Below are 16,679 nucleotides of genomic sequence, written 5' to 3'. Positions count from 1 at the left end.
GTTTCTTTGTTATCTTTGCCCACAATTCGAGGTTATACTGTTTCAGCATTTTTCGTTTTGTAGGTGCTATAAAAGTGGAAATCTGTAAGTTTAAAATCAGTTATTAATATTTTTCGTATTGTAGGTTATAACATTTCAAACGAGGGATTTTACAAGGCTCACTCTGGCTTGGCAGCCTGCGAGCAGTGATGTCTGACGCGGGAAATTTTCCCGATGCTCGTGGTAAATTTCTAATAAACTAACGTTTTAAGTGATTGTCAGGATATGATTTAGATAAGGAATGTGAGGATAAAAATTCGCCGTTAGCGTTTTAACAATTACAACACTGCCAATATTAGCCAAATTATTACATAAATAAGCTCTTTAATAATAATGTTAATTTTAATTTATTTCGTACTAACAAAGCTTACGATTCCTATTTGAAAGACGAAAGTTACTTTTAAAATTCAAGAATTCAGTATTTTTAAAGTTCATAAAGATAAATATATTCCTAAAATAATTAAATATGTAATATAATTTAGTATTTCCCTAATCTAGAACTATTTTTTATATCTGGGAATCCTCAATTATTCAATTGAATTGTTTTCAACCATATCGACTATTAAGCATGAATCAGATGCTAGAATCTTAGATTTATTGACAATAAGTAATCATGAGTACACATAAATGTCAAACTTCCTGTCATCGTGGAATCGACACTGACAAAGGCGTCGGTAGGAGAGGGAGGGACGTTATTCTACCTCCATGTACACGATTCAAGCTGGCACGCTCAAATGATAACATATATAAATATTATTTAATTAAAATTTTGCTAGATAATATTGCCGGTTGCGGGAGTAATTTTGTATACTTAAGTAGTATGCCTAAGTAGTATTTTGTATTTTTATAAACTTAAAAAATATTTTTACACAATAGTATACAATGAAATACCGTACAATGACAAATTTTAGAATAATACAAGATTAATCCTATAAATATATTAAAATCAAAACAACAATACAAATATCATACAAAATACTACGCTAAAGTAAGTAATATACTCGCCCCTATCCCCAGCACTATCACCTTTTTCAGCTCCTACCTTTCAGTTTGATTGCGATTCCAAGAACTCACCCTCGGAGTAAAATGCGTTTGGTATTAAATATTTTTGCAGTGATTTTTTCCATTTTTCTTGATTTGCGATTAATTTTTTTTTGCTTCGGGAATCCATTAATATATGGGTTTGCTCTGAGTGAATTTCTTTATGGTTTTCACAATGTCTCAGTATTATCTAAGAAATGTGTGTCACTGGCATGGAAAATTACAGCTTACACTTTTAAATAACGATTATGTAGAGATTTATGTATTATACACCTGATAATTATACAGTATTGTTGTGGACAATTTTTGGCGTTTATTCAATGTTCAAAAATAACATTGAATAAATGCCAATAAATAAATAAAAAATAAAATACATAAAAATATAAATAATAATAAAATATATATATATAATAAACAACAAATAAAAAACATGTGAGTTTTTTTAATAATCAACAAATAACGTAATAACGACCTAAACGGAGATGATTTAAAGTGTAATGTCCAAATGATGCCAATCAAAATTCCTTATAAATTTTTCTTGGTTCAAAGTATGTCGAGAGTTTACAAACGATTAAATTCTGAATTTTAGTGAAAATTAGCTACGGTACCTACTTTACGTCTGAATGGCTTCTGATGATAATGAATGGCATAACTTGGATTATAATTTGCTCCTAAACTATTGAACTACTAGGTTATTCGGATAATTATGTATGTAACAAGTACATAGTATTGATACTAATCAGTATTTTAGTATTCAACAAAGTAAATTCTATCAAAAATTTAAAATTGATAGGAATAAAAATAATGAATTCTTGAGATGTATTTATAGGGCCCTAGGTGTGTTTCACTCTTTTTTCTGTAGCCGGAAAATGTAGCACATGGGTAAGAGACACAATGTTTAACCTTCAAATAATCTGAAATACTATTTTCCATTCACTGGGTTTTCAGTTGAGTATACTCTATTCATATTAAGCTCATTTAAATCTTCTCATATACCAGCAATTAAAATTAATAAAAAAAATGTATTTTAATATTGATGTGAAAGTGTCATTCATAATAATATTAATAATTTGAATACATTTTAACAGTCTGATATTTAGTTCACTAGTAGGAGACGCAATACTAAGATTACAGAAAACAAAGAAGCTGTAAGGGTAATTTTAACTTCAAGAGTGTATTCTGACACCTGGGCGGGGAAATGTTACTTGGCTTGGTTGGCAGCAGTGGGTGCAGGATCACAACGGATTCGGATTCCTTTCTAGTTCATTTGTGCAGTCTAGAGCATCAGTGATTGTACTAGTGATACCGTTTATCTTACAATTTTGTTAACTGTGTTCCAATTTTGTTTATAGATTAATAGGTAAGTGTGCATGACATGCTAGTAATGAAAAGTTGATTTATTTTTGCATGGTATTCAAGGTTTTGTATCACAAACAATTCTTATTCATTATTAAATTAATAAAAAATAACGTGTTTTGTCTTGTAGATATACAATTTTCTCGCTCAATTACCTGTAACAGAAATACACAAAGTTTTAATTATTCTTATAATTAACAATTTTAACTATACAAATGGATTTTCTTTTTTATTTAGGATTAAACGATGCAAATAATTAGTTGGGTATGATATTATATTTTGAAATTAATAAAGTAGCTTCCTATAAATATATGCCTTACAACTTAATGTTTTTAAATAATTATTAACAATATAGCAAATATTTAAAAACGAATCGAATTGTTTTCTATATTTTTCTTTATTTTGTATTAGTTATTTTTTATTTATTTATTCACTATTTACAGGAAATAACAAACACATGATTGGACACATTAATATAACTGTTACCAGATCTCAATTTTAGTAATGTTTATTTAATAACGCATTATGTAAACTTTTAGGCTGGGCATCAGGCTTTGGAATTATACAAATGTTATATGAATCATTAAAAATAATATGTCATGTTCCAGTTTTTTCGCATAATTCAGCACTATAACAAGTATTCCCATAAACCTTTTGGTAAGCAGGTGGAGTTCGAGAGCCTCCTTTTATGTAATTTGTACAACTAAAGAAATAAATTTATTGGGAGTAATTAATATGGCATGTTATCAGAGATGGCTTGTCTGCACTGAACAGTAATTTTATAGGTTTCTTATTAATTGTTGTGTTATTCAAGTATATACTAGTTTGCAAATATTTTCAAAAATTTACAAAAATCTAAATATTTCTTAAACACTGTTCCCTCAAAGCAAAGCGGTTTGTGAAGGGGTGTTAATGTATCTATTTTATGCATAATAAATTGAATAACTGCAAAATTAAGGGGGAATTAATTGGTCATTAGGAAATGGCTGCATTCCTCAGTTTGGGATTCACAATTTGTCTTACAAATTTTGTTCAATATCATTGTAACCTTGTTATCTATATATATAAAAATGAATGTTTGTATGTTTGTCCTTTATGGAATCGTGAACTATTGGACCGATCATGATGAAAATTTGTACGTATATGTATTTTTCCACGGAGAAGGTTTATAAGCTATGCCCATCCCTTTCCCGATTCAGGATTCCGCCCCACTGGTTACAGAAATACCCATAAGAAATGCATTGCAGCAAACATATGTTAACGTCTTTTCAAATTTTTAATCAGCTGTTCTTTGTAAACATATATTACACTTATAGTTTTAAAGCATAGAGTAAGCTTAAGAGAAACGACAAATTTTGTTTAAACTGTTTTTGCAATCACTGTTAAACATAGACTTTACTATCCAGATAATACAATTCAAATTTGACGTAAAAATTCACCTTTAACTGCAATATTTATTTAATATAAACCATGCTCATGCTTGATCAGAAGAGTAATGCAGATATCATAATTACTATCTTACGTTGGCTACAAATATAAAGAATGTTATAAAATCAACCTTAGTTGTTTTTTTTGACAGAAGTATGGTTCTCAAAACTCCGTGTGTACATATTCTCTCGATCGAGACAACAAAGCAAGCTCAATCGTGGCATCGGAGATATAACTAATTTAATCTAAAATTTATTATAGTAAAAAAAAAAAATTTACTAAGTAATTTGCGTGCGTGCGAAGCCGTGGGTAACAGCTAGATAGAGGCAGGAATATGGTACATACCTTCATAATACGCCCAAGAGGCTCACGATGGAACGACTATCAATTATCTCAGCAATGTTTAGAATGTGATAGAAAAAGAATAAGTGAATATAGTGTACTGTTTTCAACGGGAAATTGCGTGCGAAGCCGCGCGGGCAACTTTTGCAAAAAATTATTGAAATGCGCAGCAAAGCGCGCCGGGCCCGCTAGTTTATTACTAAAGCATATGTGTTAACTATTTTCTTAGGTATTGTTTTTTTTAATAACAATTTAAAATTATTTAAATATTTTGTTTATTTTTTTACAAGAGAAGAAATAAGTTACAAGGACTCATTAATCAGATCATGTACATTGTTTTACCTACTTAATTGATCTGAGTTCCTGAGTGGAAAAAGAACAGTTTGAATGTAATCAATGTCTTGGTTTATTGACTTTATTGGAGATCATTAGTCTATAAACAGTTAAATAATGTACTGTACTCTTTCTTATGAATTTATGTATCTCGACTTGCACAAAAAGATGTAATTATTCACTTGTGTCAATAAATAAGTATTAATTATGTAATAACAATAAACAAAAGATTGTTACTTGAACATTGTAAAATTTGAATTGGTTAACTTTCCAGACAACCAACGCCTTGAATTTTAATTGAACAGTTTTGAATCTGTAATGTTAAGGGATAAACTATTATGCTGATTTGCTTAATCATATTGTACCTGACAATATTTTCAACTAACTCAAAATTTAGATGAACATCAACATATATTAAATGTTGTGGTTGTCTTTGATCTTTTAAAGGTATTTTGGTGGTTTGACATTTTTTTATTGAGTTGCCTTACATACCCAATACAATCCAGTATGCAATAGGGGCCTTGCTTGAGAATGTAGGCATAATTTGGTTTGTTGTAAAATATATAGGCCTACTATCTACTAGGACCTCAAATATGATTATTGCAAATTAGTAAATCTTGAAAACTTAGCTTAAACAACAAAATTTATTTAATCAGCCACTTAATAGAATAAATGTACAAGTTATTGGGAAGATTTTTGCAACTTGATAAAATGTGATACTACACAACATTTTATTAAAGTAACAAGGAAAATTGAAAAATTTTATAATTTGTGTTTTTAAAACCATTACAATTTTATAAAACTCAATTTGACACAATGAATGTTGCTGATGTCATTTATTATACACCATAGTTTTAATTTCCATTGGAAGCAGGTATTGCTTTGCTACTTGCTGATTCAGTTCTAGGTGAGTCGAAGGGAAACATGCAATTTTAATGACAGACAACTTTTAAAATAGATAACCAAAGTTTTTTTTATAATTTTGTACAATATAGATATGTAAAAATAGATTTTTACAAAATCTTTAATTAGGTAACCTGTAGTTTTTCTGGTTTTATTCAGCATGATCATAGCCCCTATCTATTTTTTCTTCAGCCATGGGATGTTTAGGTGTTGGTTTTGTGGGACGACACTGGCAACAATAATTATTGTTTGGGGAGATTATGCAAATTAAAACATGATAATCCTTATCTTGTCGAAGATTCTGTTCTTCGCTGGGCTGACGAGGTAAGGTAGGCATTAGGCTGAACATCGTCTCAGAGCGGACAACAATGTCATTCCGTTCCCGCCAACCACGGCACCGCCACGCCACGGCCACACACACCTGTATTATAGTGAGAGTGACCTTGAGGTCAGTGTACCGTCTGCTGCTGTCGGCCCCACGCTCAGGCCGCGGGAAACGGAAGTGGAAATTGCCGCGTCGCAAGAAACGACTTTTGATGTCGTTAGATTCTTTCATACCTTCTTAACAATAACTTTGTTCTGAGCTGCTTTGGTACATTTCTTATCCAGTAGTTCGTACATTTGAAGAATTAATGACATAAGTCTGTGATGTTAATAAATAAATCTATGGGCATAACGGTTTAACTTAAAATAACCACTTAATCATCTTTCCTGAATAGTAATTATGGTTTTAATTTAGACAAGAAACTGTAATTCGAGATTATTACATCATATGGATCCAAAAAACAAAAGTAGTCTATTTTTAAAATGTGAACCAAAAACCTTTTAGAATGGCTATTCTGTATCATGCGTTAATTTATACTGTGCGAAGATGTTCAGTAGAGTTAAATAATGTGTTATATTCTCTATTTGTAAACAATATTGTTGATACTGAAATCCTGTCTCTTTTGAAATCCGGTCTTACGAATTCAAGAAAAAAAATATCTTTTAAATGACACATTATGATTGTGAGAATTAAGGAGAAGGTTTATTTATGAATGATGTGAACATACAGTATTTATATAGGTCATTAACATGGAGGAGGATGAGGAGGAGGCAAGGGATTGATTGCTGAATTTTGAGTACCGTACACTGAAAAATTTCTTAGTGTCTCAAAAAACTAATTAATCCTGGAGGCCAGTTTTTGCTTGAATGCCTGAGAAATATTGCAAACCAGTGGTGTTGCACGCGATAATAATGAGGGTGTACTTTACCCTGCTTTGCAACTAGCATAGAGCAATGTTGCTGACGTACAGTATGCAACAATGCAAGGTTGCGAGGTTGCGAGACCACAGCGAAGAAAGGCACTGCTCACGTCTCTTGTTGCCAAAGTCAGAAGTGAAATGAAGCAGGTCGGTGTTGTAAACAAACCTAACCTCCTCTTGAATCATTTAGCCCTCACGCCACGCGTCGCGCCACTGGCGAAGTCATGCAATATGCAAGAATTGGCCTACCTCGCTACACTCTCTCCTCGGCTATCCCGCCGTCTTTGTTTAAACTGTGATAGCCACGTGTTTATATACCGGTGTTAGATTAATTTATCAAATTTAAATCAAGTAAAACGCAATATAAGATCTCTTATAGAAGTAAACAACCTAGCTTAAAATGCGAATTTGGTTATCCAAGTAAATAAAGTGTGTATATCACTTCAAACATAAAAAACCTTTTCCGTTTTAATTAGTGAAGCCAGGTTAACCTACAAGTTTATCTGGAGTGAAATATTACGCTAATCAATTTCTGAGACCTAACATCGCTCACGGCATCACATAAAAGTTAATAATCGGCTTTAGTGTAACTTCCTTCAGTTGTCAAACCTTGTTAAAACTTAAAACTCATTGGAGGTGTCCCATAGTTACATATATACCTACCTGTACGTATCTAATCGTTTTGAGCTTTTCTTTTTTAAATACAATTTTGGATATTTTAACAAATAGTGAAATACAAACAATCGTATGATTCGTTCTGTTGATAGCAATAAAATTATCGAAAAAGTAAATTTAAATACGTATTAATCATAGCTTTGATGTAAAACCTGTCCCATAGATCTAAATCTAATAAATAGGGACGTAAAAGTGTTACAGGTTAAATTAATTATGGTTCTTTTGGGGATAAAATCAAAGTGGCCTCCAAACAGTCTCTTCTTTAAGTATAAATATTTCCCTGGAACGCCGAGCTACTCTCTAGTATCTGTTGACGAAGAGGTCGGTACTGGAGGTTAAACTAACATTCAAGCTTTCTTTTATTAATTTAACTAAGCCAAAAAATAACATCTATTGGGAATCTAATAAAGATGCAAACACAGCAAGTGTATAAGTGGTTTGTTCTTTACTAATTTATTTAATCAGTATATCTGTGGTTGCCGGTTACCCATGATCGTACCGGTTTTACATGGTAAGTTCTATAGTTTTCTATTCATTATGACTAAAATTAACAGTTTTCCGGCAGTGAAGAATCACATCAGACGGGTTCTGAGACGCACAGAAATCAACTTACCGCATTGAAACGTTTGGATTATATCCTGTCACTGGATTTTGAGATACGTTTTCCAGATTTTGCACGTATTCCAATAATAAATAACGATTGTCGTTTCGCAGCGCGTTTTAGTTCGGATTGGGGCAATAATCTTATCTCTCCGATCAACCGGACGTTCGTTATGATGTTGCAGATATTATCGAAGAGATGGTGAACTTTATGTTTGATGTTGTTGGTGTTTGAAACTGTAGGAATGTAAATTCTTCTCGGGTCTTCGGTTTCCATGACGTTTATATCTCTGAAGACATTCAACACAAGAGTTGTAAAGTTGTAACCGGTACATATTTATTCTCTCTGTACGTAGAACAGTTTATGTCAAATCTCGTGCACATGACATTTAAACAACTAGTGACTAATGTCAGCGGGCAGGTGCCCACAAAGACTTCTCTTGTGAGCACGCCGGAACAGGAAAGGCAGCCCTAAACCAACTGATAGTCTACACCCTGTCGTTGTCGTTGATAACAAACTAGGGCCAACAATTGACACGGAGTGACACATCCGGACTGGGGAGAGCTCACCCTTACCGGTACTTGTACACATAGCGTGTAGAGCTATTTCCAGTCATATTACTTAACAATTTTCATTACCGAAAAAAAGTTTGATAGAATTACACAGCGCATCTAGGTAAACATAATAAAGTTTGGCACTATTCATCAGTAAATATTTAGATCTTGTGCGTTACCTACATGAATTCTTAGAGAGAAGAATTCTATAATCATGTTTTGGTTACTTCTATACGCAGGGAGTCTTACAGTAGCTGATTCTCGTCATGTATATAGATATAGGCTATCTAGTAACCTTTTGCTCAACCTTTCTCGTAATAATTTAAAATCATTATTATCAGCTTAATTATTTAGCATAATTATATTATCAATATTTTGAAGCTTTCAGTTTTATAGAAAATCTAATACTTCTTCTTTACGAACTAAATGTATTTTCTAGTAATATCAGTAATAAAATGTGGTACGGTTTACTGAGCTGCAGTTTATTTGAACGCCCACGATGTAGCAGGATTTGGAGACGTTCGCTACATCCGGCTTTTACTACAGTGTTAATGAACTATTACATTTTAAATTGGTAGTTCATATACTATTATATTTTTAAGTGGATGAAAATAAAACAAATGCCTGTGGAAATAACTTGCAACACAACAACTGATTTATGTACAATCATTAATATTTTTAATGTGTTTGAAACAGCTGTTCCAACAAGAAAGTAATAATGCGTTGATTTGATTATTTATGTTTGTTGAATATTGTACGAGAATAAATGGGTGTTAAAAAGTTCTATGTCAAGTGTGATCTTTTATAGATATTAATCTTATTATTACTGCATACTAGTAATACATATCCAGGTACTGTATCGGGTACAGGAAATGCACGAATCTGTTATGAAGGCAGCTCTTCTCGATGTGGTTTTGTATTAAGGTTAGCCAGCTGTACAGGCAGCCATCTTGATTGTTGCTCCATAAGAACAATGATAAACCTCATGCACTTTTACGACTCTCTTTTGACTCGTAAAGTTATGGGAGACGTTCACTTTAAAGATATTATTATTAATATGCATCCACGCGATTATTTTATAATTTCTACATGCTATTCAGAACAAAATCTCAAACTTTTTGTATTTCATCGTAAATATTAAAAAAGTATACAGTTTACAAAACGAAACTAAAAAGGCTTTTGGGTGTGTATTAATTATGTCTAAAAAATGAGAACTCCCATGACGCTATGATAAAAACACAACGGTAAAAGTACATGAGGTTTAGCATAGTTTATATAGAAAACTTTCGGCTGTTTGCTACAATCGGTTCTTCTTTTGTACGATTAGCCTACATCGTTCTCATTGTAGTAATGTAACTAGAAACAGATGATTTTGTTTTGGTGATACGCAATTCGTACTTCAAGATTGCGTGGCCCGCTACGGGGATTTGAGGACGACTTACAGACATAATCCAACAGTCCTCTGGACCCTCTTGAATATGTCATGGATTAGATATTGTGGGTGAATGCATTAACAACAAACTAGTAATGATTAAACAATTTATGGCTACAGTATAATAAGAGGCCACCACCACAATAAAATTATATTGATGCCTATCTATGGCGTGTATCTATAAAATGTAACAAACAAAACAGTTTAACATTTAGTTACTTTTTACTGTTTTTAAGGATATATTATGATTCTATTGTGGTGGTGGCCTCTTATTATACTGCAGCCCCATCTATTAGAATATACTTTAGGGTTTTCAATTGTTTTCTCATATGCGCTAAAACTGTTATAAAAGTTACCTTGTTTACAATGAAAATATTGAAATTTGTTTCAAGGCAGCGGATCCATAAGCGGCGGAATTATTATTTCAAGATATAGTATTTAAAGCCTAAATGTGATTTAGGTCTTTAAACTCACCTTGTCTATTATTTATTATTCATGATATTATATTACTATTACAGCGACTCAACTGTGTAACGAGTCCAGACAATAAGCTAATTAGATACTGGATTGTTAAAATTAAATATTAATAAATGTCGCATTGCAGTAAAGTAACATCGTAAACTATTAATATATGGACCTGTATTGTGAGATGGTCCGCTTGGCTCTATGCAGCCTGCCTGCTTGGCCCCGCCTAGGCCGTATCTCGCTCTACACGAGAATACTCTCAAGGCTCGGACATGACTGATGGCTCATCCTCTGATAACGCATGGAATTTGTCCTCCTTCAATCTAAATGTTTGCCTCTTATCTCCGGGACCAGTCTTCTATCGTGGTTTGGACTGTGGGTACTTTTCAACTACAGCACTCAAACATATGCTGTTAGACATCATGTCATACCAGCTGTTAGACATCTCAATCGTCTGAAGAGCCTAAGGCGAGTTGTACATAACGCGATTGTCAATAATGTTCACGAAATAGAAGAGCTCCGTAGATACTGTACAACTTGACAGAAACCAAATGTTCGAACGAAGAATTGTGACGTAGGCATAGAGATCGTTTCTGTACTAAACTGCTGGTGTAAAATCTTAACACCGATAAAATTAGATTGTCCTGCCAATCCCTGTGGAGATATTGATCCAAATGTTTTACATATCAGGTAAAACTGGAAATCAAAACTCATTGTCATGAAGCTAATTCTTTTTTTTTTGTTAAGTGGACATTAAAACCTTAGCATCACAAAAAGCATGAGCTAACCTGTGGTTCTGTAGCTCCTTGTCAGTGACGCCACGTGCCTCAGAGGCTGGCAGGAATATTCCGAGAAGAGCGGCTAGTGGCGGACGGGAGAGGTGAGTGCGTGGTGGCCGCGGCAATGGCTTCGGGCCAGCACTATTCCTAGCGATATGGGGATACCTTAGTAATGCCACCGGGGCTCGAAATAGAGGCCAGTCCGAGTCGAGCAATGGCACTGTCTGATGCGATAATGTTGTCAGCACTGTCTAACTCTGGGGAAAACAGGAGGAAATATACGAGATCTTTGCCAGCAGGCAGAGGCTGACAGCGGGTTATGGTGATCGAAGTCATTCTTGGTGTCATCTGTTAGAGGAGGTTACATTGTTTCACAGCGAGTGGTAGACGCAAATACCTCCTAGTCTATTAGAACAAAAACTTATTTGTACATGAGTTATTTTAAATAACCGTAAAAAACCCAAAATCAATTCATTTAGTTTAACCTTCGGGAGAGGGCCTATAGTTTCTCAGCGTTTTATGTCCACTATCAGTCATTGACTGGCGAAATCAAAATTGACATATCATGTAAAGAGCTTACAAATTTAGTCACTTTTAAGAACATAGCACATATGTTTAAAAGGAGTACACTAATACATTTTTTCTTCTAAAAGACAGTTTTTTAAGTTCTTGACAATACCTGCAGTAAGATAGACCACTAAATCACCTAGTAGTAGAAGAGCTGCAGCAATTTCTTGCCCACCTATCCACGACCAAGCTGTCATAAACAACATCTCTTGGCAGTGTTGAATAATTCATTATGATTTAAAGAGCAAACTACTGTGTATTTAGAGAATTTGAAATAGGTTCGTTGGCGTTAATTTATTCAGCGAAGTTAAAATAACGTTCAGTAATTAGCATTGCTACTTTGGTTCTCATACGCTTTGATGCTGGTTGAGAACATTGTTAAAAAAATGAGATATAGTTTATATTTATTTGATTAATTTGGGAATGAATAACGAGGTTCGAGACTTCCGCTCGTTCGGTTCGATCATCCGTTAGAAATACTTTTCTAAGTGGATTTGGTGTTGAATTACCGCCAACATTCTTGTTCTAAATATTCCAGATCTGAAACATTTTTTATCGTAATGGATTAAAACCTGTTAAAAAACATGATATATAAAAAACGGATATGAAAAATATAGGAATATAATGGAATAATAGAGTTAGGGACATTTGACATAGTTTAGTGTGTCAACACAAACACATATAATATTGTACGTCAAAGACAAACATTGATCTAAATTTTGAAGTAGGCTTACAACTTTTGTTGCATATTTGTATTCTATTGTGTTGAATTGTATATGTTTTGGAAGCCTAATGTTTTAGGATAATAAGTGGGCATATGTCAGCCCAAGAAACGTTGTGATGGCAAATACTCGTAACCCTGCTATCTCTTCTATCATTAGGCAGAGAATATAGAGATGTATTGTAATAATAACATAAATTATCGTAAGAATTGGTTTTTGTTTGGAAGAAGTGATACAAATCAACTCAAATGAAATAAATTATCGCATTAATTAGTCTAAGCGCAACACGTGATACGCTACAGATCAACATGAGTAATTTCAAAGATGTTCACACAATTTAGTAGAGTATTTTAGAAATCTGTTATATCAGATAAAGTAAGTTGTAAAAAGTGTAGAAGAAATGAATCCGGTCCCAGATCGGGGACTTTCTCAGTCACTTGGTTCGCTAATTACCCAGTAGCTGCCTGATAAGGGAGCTTGTAGCAGCTAGAGCGTGCCTGAACTTGTCCTCGCCACAGTTTGAAGTTTCTGTTCGACTAATTTAATCAAGTCCAGTCATACAGGTGTTTTTTTATTTACATTTACAATATCTCCACGGTAATAAGTTGAGTGAACAGTTGCCAATTTGACAGAAACAAACATTTATGGGAGAAAAGAGGTTGGATGTCGTTAGCTCTTCATGGAATGGTGTTGGAGCTGTCATCTCATGATTATGTACGAATTTCATATGGTTGTGTTCAGGAAATGTTTTAGTGTATGCAGACGTAGGAACTGCCCGTTTTTAAAGATAACAGCAGCTTTTAAAGTAATTAATTTATTCGTACATTTATATTAGAAATACTAAACAACCTACATAATTGGAAACAATTTAATTAACATATTATAATTATGATCCTTAATTTCTTGGTTTCTTGAACAGAATTAGCTCCAAAACAATGACTAATGAAAGTAAATTGAATATAATAAATAATTATATGGGTAATTTGTCGTGCAGAATACAGACCCGTAACCACTCCGCAGCTGTCGCAAACTCTGCAACGGTTCCGCGTCTGGAACGGTTTGGCTCACCTCTAGTTGTGTGTCATTATCGTTCCAGGGAGTGAGGTTGGACCTGAGATATCATGACTATGTTCCTTCTGAATTGTTAAGAGGTAATAAAAGTTCGTTAAGGACTAGAGTCGGCGGCGACATTGTCTGTAAACAGTCAGAGCTAGTCTCTAGATTAGCGTATGATCATGAGAACTGTGTTGTAATGCAACGGTCAAGGAAAATATTAACCCAGGCAATTGATCGCATTATCGGGCTGCGAGGATGTGGCTTTGCCACAGCCACTTCCTCTATCAGCGAGCGTCTTGAGAACAAATAAGTGACTTCAAAACCAAACATTCTCAGTTGATTTTTCAATGTGTCTAAGGAATCAGTTGCCTATCAATAAATTAGTATTTCCTGTGCTGAAATACTTCCAAATCACTCAGATTGCAGTATCTGAGAGGTCTAAACTACACAATTTAACATATCATTGGTTTTCCATTTTGTTACTAAAAGACTATCAGAGATACCGGTAAATTATGTACCACTTGTAATTATGTCTTTATTTTCGTATACAGTATACATAAAACCGAGGTTTAGTTATTATGCCGTATAACATTTTGATATTTTAGTAAATGCTGGCCTTATAACAAGTGTGATATGGGCATCATAACTTTTTGTGTGAAAAAACAGTAAAGACTAACAAGCACTCGTATTTTGGTAGCATCAGATTGCTATATAAAGGTATAATCATACAAAACACACGACTAGCAAAAGTAACGTTTTGTGTTACGGTTAAAATGTATTTGTGCCAACATTTGTCTATTTTTTTATCGAAATGATTGTAAAGTAAGGAACTCGAAAAAATAATCAATAATGATGAAACTATAAACTGAATAACATTTCCATAAATAACAAAAGTTGTGTGACGATTCAAATGTATTTATTGCATAATTGATAAATTTTATTTATAGAAATTGCTGTAAAGGGACCAAGGATCAGAATCTGACAGGCCGCAATGTCAGATCGAGGTTGTGGTTCGAAGTCATCTGAAAACGTTAATCTATACTGTGATTACCAGAGACTGAATTATACCTCTGAACGAGAAGAGAAGCACCTGCCTTACCCTGGAGATTTATTATTAACACATATACAGGGTGAGGCAAACCACCCGTACAGTACGTATAGCGGCCAAACCAAAAGAGGTAGATTATTCGTAACAACTTAAACCCCCCTATTTCCACCCCAAAGAATGTGGAGAAATTATTTTGAAATCTCTAAAACTCCCCAAAAGGGTAGTTTTTGGGGGGTAGGGGTGGTTTTTGGAAAATTTTCAAATGTAAAGGTATGTTGAGTTATACCTCATTTTAAAGGTATTTCTTCAATGATTATTTTGATACAAAAAGTTTGAACTTATCTTGCCGCTTATGTACAGGGTACACCAAAACGTTACAAATCGGGGGTTTGTGGGTAAATTTATTGCAACTACCTGCAAAAAATGTAGAGAGACGATATTTTTATTGAAAACTAATGATGAGATGGTTTATCGAAAAATATCATCAAATGCCACCCTACCCCAAAATTTACACATTTTAAAAATACATAGAATTTTGAAATACTTAACAGCCCCAATCTAAAAAAAATCAAATAGCAACCTAGGTTGTGTTGCACATCATTAGAAAGGTCTTTAAAAAATAAACATTTTCTACATTTAAAGTTTGTCTCTATCTCCAATGGTTTCAAAACTGTAGTACAAAAATAGATTTTTTAAATAACTTTACTCAATGTATTTATTATAAAAGTCAGTGCAATGTGCAAGTAAAAAAAAGTTCCAACAGTAAACTCGTCTCTTATGTTTATGATTGAAAAAATACTGTATCCAATTTTTAAAAGAGTCTTTTAAAATTTAAAAAGGTATTGGAAAACTGTAAACTACAATGTCTTACGATAAGTGCTGAGTTCTCTCATGAAACAGGAAAATTACCCAGCTATTAAATTAGTACATTTTCAATTATAAAAAGTTTTACACTTAAATTACACAAAATGTATAGGAGAAAACCTGTTGTTATTTAATCATTGATGTGAGTGCCATGGAAGGAAGGAGTATCCTGTCATTATTTAACAAAATAAACACTTCAAACTGGCTTTGAAACAAATCTACCATGTTACAGCAGCATCATGGTAAATTATCAATATGACAATTATCAAACTAAAACCAACAATAACCTAGTAACTGACCTCATGAAGAGTTAAAACCGGTGCTCAAACTGCAACCCATTGTTTTCCAGAAAGAGTTCAATCCTTAAGGTGAAGCTATCTACAGCTCTAATTATCTCTTCTCTACTGGTCGTGTTTATAGCCTCCCTTATCCACTGCATCATGTCCTCTCTAGTTGTTGGTCTTGATTTATACACTAGTTCTTTTAGTCTACACCACAAGTAAAAGTCCATACATGTTAAATCAGGAGATCTCGCTGGGTAGTTCACAGGGCCGCCTCTTCCAATCCATCTGTCAGGGTATTGCTCGTTTAGAATTAATCGAGAATCTTCGGCGTAGTGTGCTGGTGCCCCATCGTGCATAAACCACATACATTGTAAGACTTCCTCAGGGATTTCGATCAATAAATTAGGCATGTGACCAATGAGAAAGTTGATATAAACTACTCGGTCTAGGCGATCGTCAAAGAAGAATGGCCCTACAATTTTGTCACCGATAATACCGCACCAGGTATTTAGGGTCCAGTACCTTTGGTTGTCCACTTCTCGCATCCAGTGTGAGTTTTCAAACGCCCAGTATCTCATATTTTGAAGGTTCACTTCTCCATTACTCCTAAACGTGGCCTCATCCCACCACAGAATGTTACGGTGAAAGTTTTGATTTTGTTGTAGTTTATCTCGAGCCCACAAACAAAAGTTCATTTTATGAAAGTAATCATCTCCATGGAGTTCTTGATGTAATGACATCCTATATGGGTGCATTTTGTGATCGTGAACGATTCTTAAAACAGATCTTTGACTCATACCAGAATCAAGAGCTACTCTTCGTGTAGAATCATGCGGATCTAGTTCAAAGGCTGCCAAAACTTTGGGTGCCCTATCACTTCTCACGGGTCTAGCGAGTTCCTTTCCTTTGTTGTGGTCAGGTTGAATATGACCTGTATCACGAACTC

General features: G+C 33.8%; 1 protein-coding gene across 2 annotated transcripts in view; it reads left to right on the top strand.

Annotated features, from left to right (window-relative positions):
- Positions 1-2,292: 2,292 nt before the first annotated feature.
- Positions 2,293-16,679, top strand: part of LOC124362392 (LIM domain and actin-binding protein 1) — a 165,282-nt gene continuing 150,895 nt past the window's right edge. Inside the window, exon 1 of one of the 2 annotated variants that reach the window (XM_046816850.1) lies at positions 2,293-2,440. The gene's annotated coding sequence lies outside the window, so the exon portion shown is untranslated. The remainder of the gene's footprint in view (positions 2,441-16,679) is intronic. The other variant, XM_046816999.1, reaches the window with a different exon arrangement.

This window comes from Homalodisca vitripennis, chromosome 1, assembly GCF_021130785.1.
Source record: "Homalodisca vitripennis isolate AUS2020 chromosome 1, UT_GWSS_2.1, whole genome shotgun sequence".
NCBI lineage: Eukaryota > Metazoa > Arthropoda > Insecta > Hemiptera > Cicadellidae > Homalodisca > Homalodisca vitripennis.
This window is presented reverse-complemented; position numbering and strand designations above follow the sequence as displayed.